This window comes from Camponotus vicinus, unplaced genomic scaffold, assembly GCF_025532165.1.
Source record: "Camponotus vicinus isolate PSW18456_S1 unplaced genomic scaffold, iyCamVici1.0 SCAF_9, whole genome shotgun sequence".
NCBI classification, from domain to species: domain Eukaryota; kingdom Metazoa; phylum Arthropoda; class Insecta; order Hymenoptera; family Formicidae; genus Camponotus; species Camponotus vicinus.
In genome coordinates, this window is record NW_028141981.1 from 8,039,123 (window position 1) to 8,052,899 (window position 13,777).

Consider the following 13,777-nt stretch of genomic DNA (forward strand, 5'->3'; position numbering starts at 1 on the left):
GATAATTTAAATTTCATTTTTAAAACTTTTTGAAAACTAAATTCAATTTAATTTTTTAAAAATAATTTTAATTTATTACAAAGAATTACACGAAAGTATCCAAAATATATGAATAATATAAAATTTATTAAAAATTTCTACATAGTCCAAACAAGACTGATTAGCAATGATGAATTACGCGATATTTATTATTAATAATTGACATACAATAATAAAATTTAAGAATAGAAATTAGTTTTATATAAATAACGTTTAAACGTAAATAATCGTGATCAAAAGAGTCATTAATAAAATTATTGATCGTTTTTTTGATTGTAGAGAAAAGTATTTGCATTACTGGCGCATTTTATGTAGGTTATCAATATTCAAAACGCGAAAAGATAGAGCAAGCGTCGATTATAAATCAGTGATTTAAATACAAGATAAATGACGATTTAAAATTTGCGAGAAAAAATAACGAATAAATAAATCGATAATATTAGGAATATTCGATTACGATACGCATAATTTTTGTATAATATGAAAATTGAAACCGTCGATAGACAGCGCGCGACGAAATTATTATCAAACAAATACGAAGATATTTCGAGATCTATAATATTTGCTAATATAGAATTTATTGTCTGATTTATTTGCGAATTTTTAGAAGATAAATCACGATTTACAATTCGCGAGAAGACGCGACAAATAAATAAATCGACAATATTCGGAATATTCGATTGCGATATGTATAATTTTTATAATATAATCGGTGCCGCTATAGACACGCGCGATATAATTACTATCACACACAAGTGCGAAGATATTTCGACAGACATTTAAGGTCTGTAATATTCGCGAATTTATTTGCGATTTATTTGCGATTAATACGCTATTTTATATAAATGTCGCGATTGAAAAAATACATATTGAAAATACATGTTGCATCTCGCGCATGATTAGTTAAATGAAATAAAATGAATCTTAAGACTTTACAATTTTGAATATAATTAACATATAATTAAAAAATCGCGTTGTTCGTCACGCTTAATAGAGAATAACGGAACGAATGATTTTATCAAAGTCCCTCTCTAATAATTTAACTATCTAACTATATCTCTAATTGTCGATGTATTAGTAGAGTTTAATAAGATTTATATAATGATTTAAATAGTCGCGATTAATTATTAATAAAATTATCGTCTATTTAAATAGTAGAAAAAAAATATTTGCACTACTAGCGCAGACTATAAAAGACAATATTCAAACACGTGGAAAGATAGACAAAGTTTCGATGTAAGTCAGCGATTAAGTTAGATAAATCGTGATTTAAAATTCGTGAGAAAACGCGACGAATAAATAAATTGATAATACACGGAATATTCGATACGTATAATTTTTATAATATAATAATCGCGAAGTCCTCAATAGATACGCGCGCAATATAATTATGCTGTCACATATAAGTGCGAAGATATATATCGACAGACATTCGAGGTCTGTAATATTTGCGAATATAAAATTCACTATCCGATTTATTTGCGATTAACACGCAATTTTATATGAACGCCGTCAAATAAGATACATATCCTATCTCGCGTATGATTAGTTAAATAAGATAAAATAGAAAATTTTTATAATATGATAATCGAAATCATCAAGACGCGTGCGCGATATATTATTATCACTCAAATTATCACACAATTTGTAAATAATCGCGATTAAAACATTCATTAAGAAAATTATCGATCGTCTTTTAAATAGTAGCAAAAAATATTCGCACTACTAGCGCCTTTTGCGCGGACTATTAAAAACAATATTCAAAGACGTGGAAGGATAAACAAAGGTTCAATGTATAAGTCAACGATTAAATTATAAGATAAATCACGATTTAAAATTCCCGAGAAAACGCGACAAATAAATAAATCGGTAATATTCGGAATATCCGATTGCGCGATATCTATATTAATTTTTATAATATAATAACCGAAGCGCTTCTCGATAGACATTATTATCGCGCGCGATATAATTATTATCATAAATGCGAAGATATTTCGACAGACAATTTGATGTCTATAATGTTTGCCAATATAGTTCTCACTATCCGAGTCATTTGCGAATCTTTATAAGATAAAATCGCGATTTGAATTTACGAGAAAACGCGACGAATAAAATAAATCGATAATATTCGGAATATCCGATTGCGACATGTATTAATTTTTATAATATGATAATCGAAGCGCCCTCAATAGACACGAATAAATAAATCTATAATATTCAAAATATACGATTGCGCATAATTCTTATAATATAATTCGACGTCATTTGATACGCGGATGACATACCGGTAATATATTTCCAATAAAAGAGGAGCGATCTTAAAAATGGAGAACGATTAACATCTTGTTTCTCATCAGATTTCGCAAGATCAATCTGCGAAGAAAAGTTAAGTGATCCATTGAACGTCGGGAACTTCACTGTAGGAGGGAACGAATCCCGGATCTTCCGGACTATTCCCAATAGCAATGATTTCAGTAATAAATCAACGACAATTCCCTCGTCATTATCTTCTATTCACGAAATTGATATTCACGTCAGAAAACATGTTCTTTCATTATTAAGAAATATATTTCTTTATTGAAAATTAAATGGATATAACGATTTTTTTTATAGAAATGTGATTACGAACGATTATATTTATAAATAATAAAATCCATGCACCATTGAAGTTTGTGTTAAATGTGCGAACACAATAATTTTGGGGTACCGTTTGCGCGCGCGAGACGAATCGAACCCAATAACAGCAAGATTTAAAAAATTTCAATTCGAATAGTGTGCAAAATAAAATAAATAAAATAATTTTAAATATATAATTAATTCTAGATTAATTTTCTAAATTCTTATTCTTATAATGTTTAAATTAATAATTTTTTTCTTTTAATCAATATCTTGCTGATATAAGGGTACCCATTCGATTCGTCTCAAAATTTTTAAGTACTCGCACATTTTATGTAACATTCATGTATAATTTCGCGTACATATAATATATAATATTAATAAAAATTATAAAAATATTTTGGATACGTTAATTTGTGCATGTATTTTATTATACATATATATAAAATGGTATATATCTAAAAACTAATATTCTAAAATGGCGATGGATGTCCAATATCTGCAAATAGTTTCTTAAAAGAAACTAAAAACTAATATTAATATCCCCAGTACCTAGAAATAATTAATAATTAATAATAAAATATATTCGTTCGTAATCATTTTTATCAAACAATTAATAAAAACTATTACAATATGAAATTACTTGAAAAATAGATATTTATACACAACGCTATATCCATATTTAATCTACTATTAAATCTTTCTGGCATTAGACAATAATAATACCAATCCTAATAATGACAGAACATTTTTAACGAGAAGAAAAAAATAGATGCATTTTCTCTCACATCTAAATATATATTATTTAAATTAATTCGACTTTAAAGAAGCGTATGGCGTTCGTCGTTGAATGACTACCGAAATCATTGCTGTCGGAAATTGCCAGGAAAACCTGGGATTAGTTCCAATCTTACAATAAAAATTCCCAATTTTCAACGAGGCACCGAACTAGACGTCGCGAATGGATCTTACAAAAACCGATAAGAAATAATTCTCCATGATGAAAATCGTTTCGACTCCTCGGCGGTACGAGTCACGCAACTTTCATTAACGTTTACCTAACGAAAAAAACAACGATAAGACTCTTATATTACAACGACAATCTCGTCTAAGAACGCGAAAAGAACGAGGGAAAAACACGGTGTTTTCGCAACCGTAATTTATTAATTTATTTATAAATATTTTCCGATACGAAATTCGTAAATACAAATATAACCGAAGAAACAAATTATTAAATTCATAATAATTAACTCGCGATTCTATAATATCGAAGGTGATCGTTTAATTTTATGAAGCTAATATTTAATCGTTGACTTAACATCGAATCTTCACACTCTTATTCCATATTTCTTTTATTTAATTAGCGCAATATTCAGGAATATTAATTCACGAAAGGGACAGCGATAAGATCCTTTATTAAAATGGCAATTTCGTCTAAGAACGCGAGAAGAACGAAGGAAAAACACGGTGTTTTCGCAACCGTAATTTATTAATTTATTAATGAATATTTTCCGGCACGAAATTCGTAAGTGTACCAATATAATAACTGAAAAAATAAATTATTAAATTCATAATAATTAACGCGCGATTCTATAATATTGAAGGCGATCGTTAAATTTTGTGATGCTAATACTTAATCGCTAACTTAACATCGACTCTTTATACTCTTATTCGATATTTTTTTATTTTTAATTAGCAATATTTAAGAATATTATTTGAGAGGGACGGCAATAAGATCCTTTATTAAAACGGCAATCTCGTCTAAAAACGCGAAAAGAACGCGGAAAGAGCACGGTATTTTCGCTATCATAATTTATTTAATGAATATTCAGTTCCGCGCGATATGGAATTCATAAATAGATAAATCTAACGAAAAGTGTATCATTAAATTTATAATTGAGCCGCGATTCTATAACGAAGACGTTCGTCAAATTTTGTGAAGCTTGTATTTAATCATTAATTTAACATCGTATTTTTACATTTTTACATTTTTTATATTTAATACCGACACGAAAATTAGCAATATTTGTAAAGTTTCTAATCAAATATTTATGAAATTTAAAATATATAAAATTATACATATATATCTAAAATTTATATATAAAAATTTTCCGAATTTATTAATGACTCTTTGATATGGAAATACAAACAGTTACTCTTTTATGATTATTTCAATAAATATATAGAATTAAATATGTTAATTTAATAAATTATTATTATATAATTATTATACGTATACTTTGGATAATTTTTCGTGTAATTTGCATAAGAATGTATTCATGATATTTTTTAAACGCTAATAATTATGTACAATTTTCTTAATATTCCTGAAAAAAATAATTTAAATAATTTAGATTTTATTTTTAAAGCATTTTTAAAAATAAATTCAATTTCATTTTTTAAACTGAAATAAAGCCAAATTACAAATTTCTATATATTGTATTAGAGTGCTAACACGGCCATATTTCATATGGTAAAATATAAAACAAGAGCAACCGTTTATAATTGGGCAGAATTTATTCCGGGTATCACAGAATTTAACATAACACTGTCACTCTCGAAAGATGCAATTGTAATTTATATAATTATTGCTTGTATATTTATTTTAATACTATATTTTAATATTTTATAACTGCTTATATTTATTTTTATCTCGTTGCAGTTTATATTTATTTTAATAAATGCCGGCGAAATGAAATAATATGTATATATTAATCTAATCTGTATATGTATCCTGCCCAATTGTAAATGGTTATCCTGACTTTAGTTGTTAGCAGCCTAGTATAATATATAAAATTCTGATAATATAAAAACCTCTGTCCAGATTACCAATAAAGATTGATTGATATTATAATAATATATATAAATAATAAATTTTTATAGTAATACACAATTTATAATAAAATATAAAATTAATATGTGTATAACATTAATCATATTACATTTATCATATTACAAGTTATTTCATTAATGATTTATTTGGCTTTATATTAAGCTTAAAAACAATATCTACAACAAATTCTATAATGGATGAGCTATAAGATATTAGAAATAAGATAAGTGAATAAGATAAATGCGCGTTATAAAAATAAATTAGCATCAGATGTAATTGATAAAATTTTTAGTGTTCTTTTCAATAAATTAGGTAAAATTTATACAAAAATAATCTTTTCTCGATCTTCTTTCTTTATAGTTAAAATACTGCAATATATTTTCATGATGCATTACATTTCGAACGAATCTATTAAAAATTATTTAATTTAAACTATCCTAGCTCATCCATTTTAAGGCAACAGATTTATCTACAATCTACATCTGCAATCTCTATGGATCCGTTACATTAAAATTAAATAAAAGTTTTTGTCACTCACCGGGCCATTGATGTGCAATAACGGAGTTGTCGTTATCGAAGTTACAGGGTTGTTATTGAAGTTACGGAGTTGTCTTTATCGAAACTATGTTGTCGTTATTGAAACTACGTCTGTAACATGCAAATATAAAATTCATTTATAACACAACTCAAAATACAATCAATATTTCAAAAAATTATTATTGTGCGGAATTTCATATCCGGTGTGTAAAATAATAAGCAGATATAAACACGTATGGAAAGAATTTATAAAGTTTGAAATTATTTTTTAAATAGAAATTTTTAATATGATTTTTATAAAAATCTTTCTCTTTAATTTTTTCTTTAATTCCTTTAAATTATAGGAACGAATTATTGTGCGATTTATAACAATCGATATACAAATAATAAATATTCACCATCAAGTTGCTTCGCCGATGCAAGATGCCTCTCCCAGGCCTCCTCCTCCTCTCACAATAGTTCATTGATCTGTAACATACAAAGAAGATTCCAATTGTAGTTACGGTCAAAAAATTAACATTTCAAAAAATTATTATTATATGTATTTAATTTTATATCCAACGCATATAACAATAGGCAGATAAACAATTTTATAAATTTTGAAAAAGATTTTACTATTATTGTGCGATTTATAACAATCGATATACAAATATTTTATTGTGCGATTTATAACAATCGATATACAAATAATAAATATTCACCATCAAGTTGCTTCGCCGATGCAAGATGCCTCTCCCAGGCCTCCTCCTCCTCTCACAATAGTTCATTGATCTGTAACATACAAAGAAGATTCCAATTGTAGTTACGGTCAAAAAATTAACATTTCAAAAAATTATTATTATATGTATTTAATTTTATATCCAACGCATATAACAATAAGCAGATAAACAATTTTATAATTTTTGAAAAAGATTCTACTATTATTGTGCGATTTATAACAATCGATATACAAATATTTTATTGTGCGATTTATAACAATCGATATACAAATAATAAATATTCACCATCAAGTTGCTTCGCCGATGCAAGATGCCTCTCCCAGGCCTCCTCCTCCTCTTACAATAGTTCATTGATCTGTAACATACAAAGAAGATTCCAATTGTAGTTACGGTCAAAAAATTAACATTTCAAAAAATTATTATTATATGTATTTAATTTTATATCCAACGCATATAACAATAAGCAGATAAACAATTTTATAAATTTTGAAAAAGATTCTACTATTAACTAATAATTTAATATTTCTATTAAGAAGTTTATAATTATAATTCTATTAATAAATTATAATTCTTTTTAATAAGTTTAATGATTTAATAATACTATTAAAAGCTATTCAAAAGTAAAAACTTTTAGATTACAGTTTTCATGTAAAAATTTCTCGCTTTTTTCTCTTGTTTAAGTCATGTAAATAAAAAGTTAAATTACGCGATTAATTACTTAATTTAAATCTCGCGTAGAAATTAATAAATAATTATATATAAGTAATATAATTTATTTACCATAGAGTTGCTTTACCGGTGCCTGATGTCTCTCCCAGACCTCCTCCTTCTCTGATGTTGTTAACGCGCGATACTTTCAACGACACTCCCGCACTCACGAGCGATATTTTTATATCGCTATTTCCGCTATTTTACGCGCGATACTTAACGATGTCCGCACTATTTCGATGCGATTAAAAATTGTATATTTGATCGCGCGTGTATATACTTAATATGTATATACTTTTAACGGCACCCGGTTTCGGTACGAGCGAAAATCCCATTTCACTTTTGAGAATCAGCTTCGAGCCAACCGGTCGGGAATGCAACGATACAACGAGCAAGGACTAGGCCCAAACCGGAAAGAAGACGAAACGATTGACGGAAATAGAGGAAAATGAAGTTCACCAGCTCTTTTTCGCGCATAATTATCCTATCTCATATCGAACCTGGACCCGCTAAGCACGATTTCAGGTGACCCGCACGGATGCTATATCACTAGCGCAGTACACAAGGCTAGTAGACGGTAAAAGAAGAGGATACCCACATTTTTTAAATGCTAACATTCAGCAATTTAGAAAATGGGGAGGCAACCCCTTTTACCGAGCGAAAATCGTGCCTAGGGGAATCCACTCGACTCCTCGACAGGGTTAACACACGCTGGGCGTGTGGCTGTAGACGAGCAAAGAGAAGGGACACATTAACGACCATTCCGAACAATCGATCGAGTCCTAGACAATTCGGGCCGAATCACTTGACGAAGTAGAGCGTGACCATCACTAAGCCGATCGAGCGCGAAGCTCGAACCCGCGCGCCCATGTACATTTTGTACTGGACATACGTTCTGCGCGGCCGGCATCACCAAGTGCCGCGATGCACAAGGCGCGAGTGTACGTTGCATAGCAACGTGTGCAAACTCGGTGAAACATCCCAGTTAATTGGCATCTGAAGTAGAGACTCGTGACAATAAATGAAATTGGGATTTTATATGAAAAAGTCCAAAAGTTTCGCGAAAACGCGACGACGCGAGAATACTACAACGCGAAAACGCGGTAACGAAGCGCTTGCCGTCCGCGGCACGTTGACGGCACCGACGACGCGAAAGGGTACTTGGCTTCCTCTTCAGGCTCCTTAAGATTTATCATAAATAGAAAAATTTAAGATAAACCTCAAGGCACCATCCAAGTACTAAGCCCTCCCACCGCGACAAGGTGTACCCCATGGGAGGGTTATATTATATATAATTTTATATATAATATAATATATAATTTATTTTGTAACATACTATATAAATTTTAATTCGCAAATATAAACGATAAATAAAAATATAAAAGATAAGAGAAAATCTATTATATAAAGCAATGTTCAAAATAATTGATTTTAAAACTAATTATTGCGCGCAATTAATTTTTACATTTTTACTTTTAAATAGATATATTTTAATGTTATAAATTGCATATTACAAAATAATTTATATTTCTTAGATATAAACTTTTAAAAATATGATAAATAAAAAAATTTCTATTTTTTTCTATTTTTTCTATATTACAATTTAAAATCACTATTGAATCACAATTAAAGAAATAAAACCAAACGAGAAATATATAAATTTTCAATATATTGTTACATCCGCGGCGGCGACTTCGAGATATCGAAGCGCGTTCAACACAATCGGGCACTCGCGTACCGCGTAAAATAACAAGACACTCTTAACGGAAATTAAGAATTTTAATTAGAAACACAGAATACACAAACAACAAATAATAACAGGGGAAATCTCGCGTTAACGACCCGTAATGTAAAACGCGTCCGGAAGAATAGCTTGACAGCTATCCTTCGACTCAGCTGACCGTCGTTGTTATACAACAATATATACTATTGATAAATAATTTATACATTGTTGCGTCCGCGAAACGATATATATCGAACGCGTGTGACACAATCGATCGACACACGCTTCAGAAAAATTCAGAATAATCGTAAAACGGATCAGAGATAGACGCGCGTCCGCACAGTTTGACAGCTGGGCTCAGACTCTCTGACAGTCGTTGTTTATAACATCTTGACAACGCGCGCGGAAACAATCTTGTTCCGTCGACGTACTTCCCGCCGAAAGAATTCAACGGGTGACGAATACATCCAAGGGGATGGGACGCTGGGACGCAACAATATAATAAATAATTAATGTAATAAATAATTAAAATATTAATGACTTACATCATATCTTATTGATCCATCCATTTCCAAGATCTCCTTTTTTCTTTTGCTTTCTTCGCTTTTTCCTCGTGGCACTTCAATCCTCGTTACACTCGATTGAACTCCTCGTTGCACTTACACTCACTCACGAAAAGTTTCTCGTTGCACTTGCAATTGTCGTTAGAGAAAGAATTTGATAATATATGGAACGTCTCACATCACTACCTCACTGCTCGAGAGCCACTGAGCGAATGATCGTAAGTCAGAAACATTACCGCGGTACTGTTTATATCGCCAAGGTTGACTATGGAAAGGAAGAATTTGATAATATATGAAACGTCACTACTTTATTGTTCAAGGATACTGTGCGAATGATCGTATCATAAACATTATCGCGATACTGTTTATATCGCCAAGGCCGACTTATACTATGTTATTGTTATAATTCGTCGTTGAAATATTCTATGAGTGATTGCCGATTAAGAAAATTTAAAATTGATCGAAATATATTTAATTTTAATAAGTATCGTTAGAGAAATTATTATAATAAGCATTAATAATCGAAAGATTATAACAAAATCTTAATTCTTTTATCCCCTTTTATGTATCCTTTGTTTCAATTGTTATTCGCAGTAATTAATGATTACGATTCGATAAGGATTTATCGCTGCGATACAATTTTATGTCGTTTTTCATAAGTTAATTAATTTTTAATTATTAATAATTATATCAAATTGTTTCGATATTAATCGTAATCGTATTTAGAAAGAAATTCGATAATATGCGAAGCGTTTCGTACCACTTTATTGCTCGAGTATCACCGTGCGAATGATAACAAAGCCGTAACATATTAATAATAGCGTGCTATTGTTTATATTGTCAAAAGTCGAACACCGTGTTATTGATAATTCGTTGCCGAAATATTTTACGTACTATAATATATACATGAAAATATTAAATTGTAGAAGTTTTTCAATTTATAGATTAATTAAACGATTATTTATTAAACAATTAATTAACATACAAAGCATTTCGCATCATTACTTTACTGCTCGAATGTCACCGAGCAAATGATAACAAAACCATAACATACAAACAATAGCACGCTATTGTTTACGTTGTAAAAGTCGACCATTATGTTATTGATAATTCGTCGAAATATTTTATATACTATAAAATATACACGAGCGGAATATTAAATTATTAGATTTTAATTTATTGATTAAATTTGATTATTTATTAAACAATTCATCACGGAGCTAATTATTTGAATTTATTCGATTGTTTTTGAATAATGTATTAATTAATTCAATTTTGTTTTTTCGCGCAGGGAGAAATACACTTTATAGCGCATCGATCGGATCTGATGGGGTAGTGTTGGGCAACTAAAAAACCTCTCAGACGACTCATCTTTGAACACTAATATCCGGTCTCTGGGAACTATTCGCACAATCACCTAGGACCCATACTGGGATTTATTTAATCAAAGGTAATCTTAAAATTTAATATAACTGTAATTTTGAAGCCTTAAAACATTTTTACATCTATACACACACACACACATACACACACACACACACACACACACACACACACACACACACATGACAACGAGACCGTAATATGTAAACAATAACGCGTTACTGTTTATATCAACAAAGCTGAACATATTATTGGTAATTCGTTGCCGAAATATTCTATGCATTATATATTATACACGCGAAATATTAATGAAGAATTTTAATATTTATAGATTATTTAATTGATTATTTATAAAACAATTAAATCATTATTTTGAAAATAATATATAAACGTGATAAATAATTTTTATAAATTACTTACCTATACGTACTTACCTGTATGTGTGTGCCCATACGTTGGAAATTGTTACACAACTATTTTAATAACTGTACGGAATCTTAAGACGCGATCTAAGATCATTATTAAAATGAATTTAAATATAAGAATATGAATATCAGCGTATGTTACCGCCGGCATAGCTCTCAGGTTCATAAGAGTACTGAAACCTCCTCACCCAGCAAATGTCTTCGTTAAGGTGGGGAGATACATTGAGGAGGAAAATTTTTATTTTATTTTTATTTTCTTTTAATACAGAGTTTCCAAACAGAGAATATAATACATATATAAAATATATATTACATAATTATAATGTATACAACGTAAATTATAATAATAATTTGCAATTTACATAAAAAACACATTACAAAATATTAAATTATGTAGTATAAAAATAATTACATTACAAATATATATATTACAAAATATATTACAAAATATATTACAAAATTTAATACAGAATATATAATATACAATGTATATTACAAAATATAATACAAATTTAATATAAAATATTTGAAATTTAATACAAAATAAAATTTATTATACAGAATTACACGAAAGTGTCCAAAGTATACGTATAATATAAAATTTACTAAAAATTTTTATATAGACCAGACAAGACTGATTAGTGATGATTAATTACGCGATATTTATTATTAATAATCGACATACAATAATAGAATTTAATAGAATTTAATTAGATTTATATAAATAACGTATAAACGTAAATAATCATGATCAAAAAAGTCATTAATAAAATTATTGATCGTTTCTTCGATTGTAGGAGAAAGTATTTGCATTATTGGTGCATTTTGCGCGGACTATTAAAGACAATATTCAAAGACGTGGAAAGATAGACAAAGATTCGATGTAAGTCAACGATTAAATTATAAAATATTAAATTATAAAATAAATCGCGATTTAAAATTCCCGACGAATAATTAAATCGATAATATCTGGAATATCCGATTGCGATATGTATATCTTTTATAATATAATAATCGAAGCGCCCTCAATAGACATTATTATCGCGCGCGATATAATTAATATCATATAAATGCGAAAATATTTCGACAGACAATTTGATGTCTATAATGTTTACGAATATAGTACTCACTGTCCGATTCATTTGCGAATCCTTTATAAGATAAATCGCGACTTGAATTCACGAGAAAACGCGACGAATAAATAAATCTATAATATTCAAAATATACGATTGCGCATAATTCTTATAATATAATTCGACGTCATTTGATACGCGGATGACATACCGGTAATATATTTCCAATAAAAGAGGAGCGATCTTAAAAATGGAGAACGATTAACATCTTGTTTCTCATCAGATTTCGCAAGATCAATCTGCGAAGAAAAGTTAAGTGATCCATTGAACGTCGGGAACTTCACTGTAGGAGGGAACGAATCCCGGATCTTCCGGACTATTCCCAATAGCAATGATTTCAGTAATAAATCAACGACAATTCCCTCGTCATTATCTTCTATTCACGAAATTGATATTCACGTCAGAAAACATGTTCTTTCATTATTAAGAAATATATTTCTTTATTGAAAATTAAATGGATATAACGATTTTTTTTATAGAAATGTGATTACGAACGATTATATTTATAAATAATAAAATCCATGCACCATTGAAGTTTGTGTTAAATGTGCGAACACAATAATTTTGGGGTACCGTTTGCGCGCGCGAGACGAATCGAACCCAATAACAGCAAGATTTAAAAAATTTCAATTCGAATAGTGTGCAAAATAAAATAAATAAAATAATTTTAAATATATAATTAATTCTAGATTAATTTTCTAAATTCTTATTCTTATAATGTTTAAATTAATAATTTTTTTCTTTTAATCAATATCTTGCTGATATAAGGGTACCCATTCGATTCGTCTCAAAATTTTTAAGTACTCGCACATTTTATGTAACATTCATGTATAATTTCGCGTACATATAATATATAATATTAATAAAAATTATAAAAATATTTTGGATACGTTAATTTGTGCATGTATTTTATTATACATATATATAAAATGGTATATATCTAAAAACTAATATTCTAAAATGGCGATGGATGTCCAATATCTGCAAATAGTTTCTTAAAAGAAACTAAAAACTAATATTAATATCCCCAGTACCTAGAAATAATTAATAATTAATAATAAAATATATTCGTTCGTAATCATTTTTATCAAACAATTA

At 28.8% G+C, this 13,777-nt stretch overlaps 1 long non-coding RNA gene across 1 annotated transcript; it reads right to left on the reverse strand.

Moving 5' to 3' along the window:
* Nucleotides 1–6,726: 6,726 nt before the first annotated feature.
* On the reverse strand, nt 6,727–8,064 carry LOC145977392 (uncharacterized). The gene is made up of 3 exons (XR_014440496.1): nt 7,525–8,064; nt 7,030–7,099; nt 6,727–6,796 (listed from the first exon to the last, which is right to left on the reverse strand). It is a non-coding gene; the product is annotated as an uncharacterized LOC145977392 (long non-coding RNA).
* Between the last annotated feature and the right edge of the window lie 5,713 nt (nt 8,065–13,777).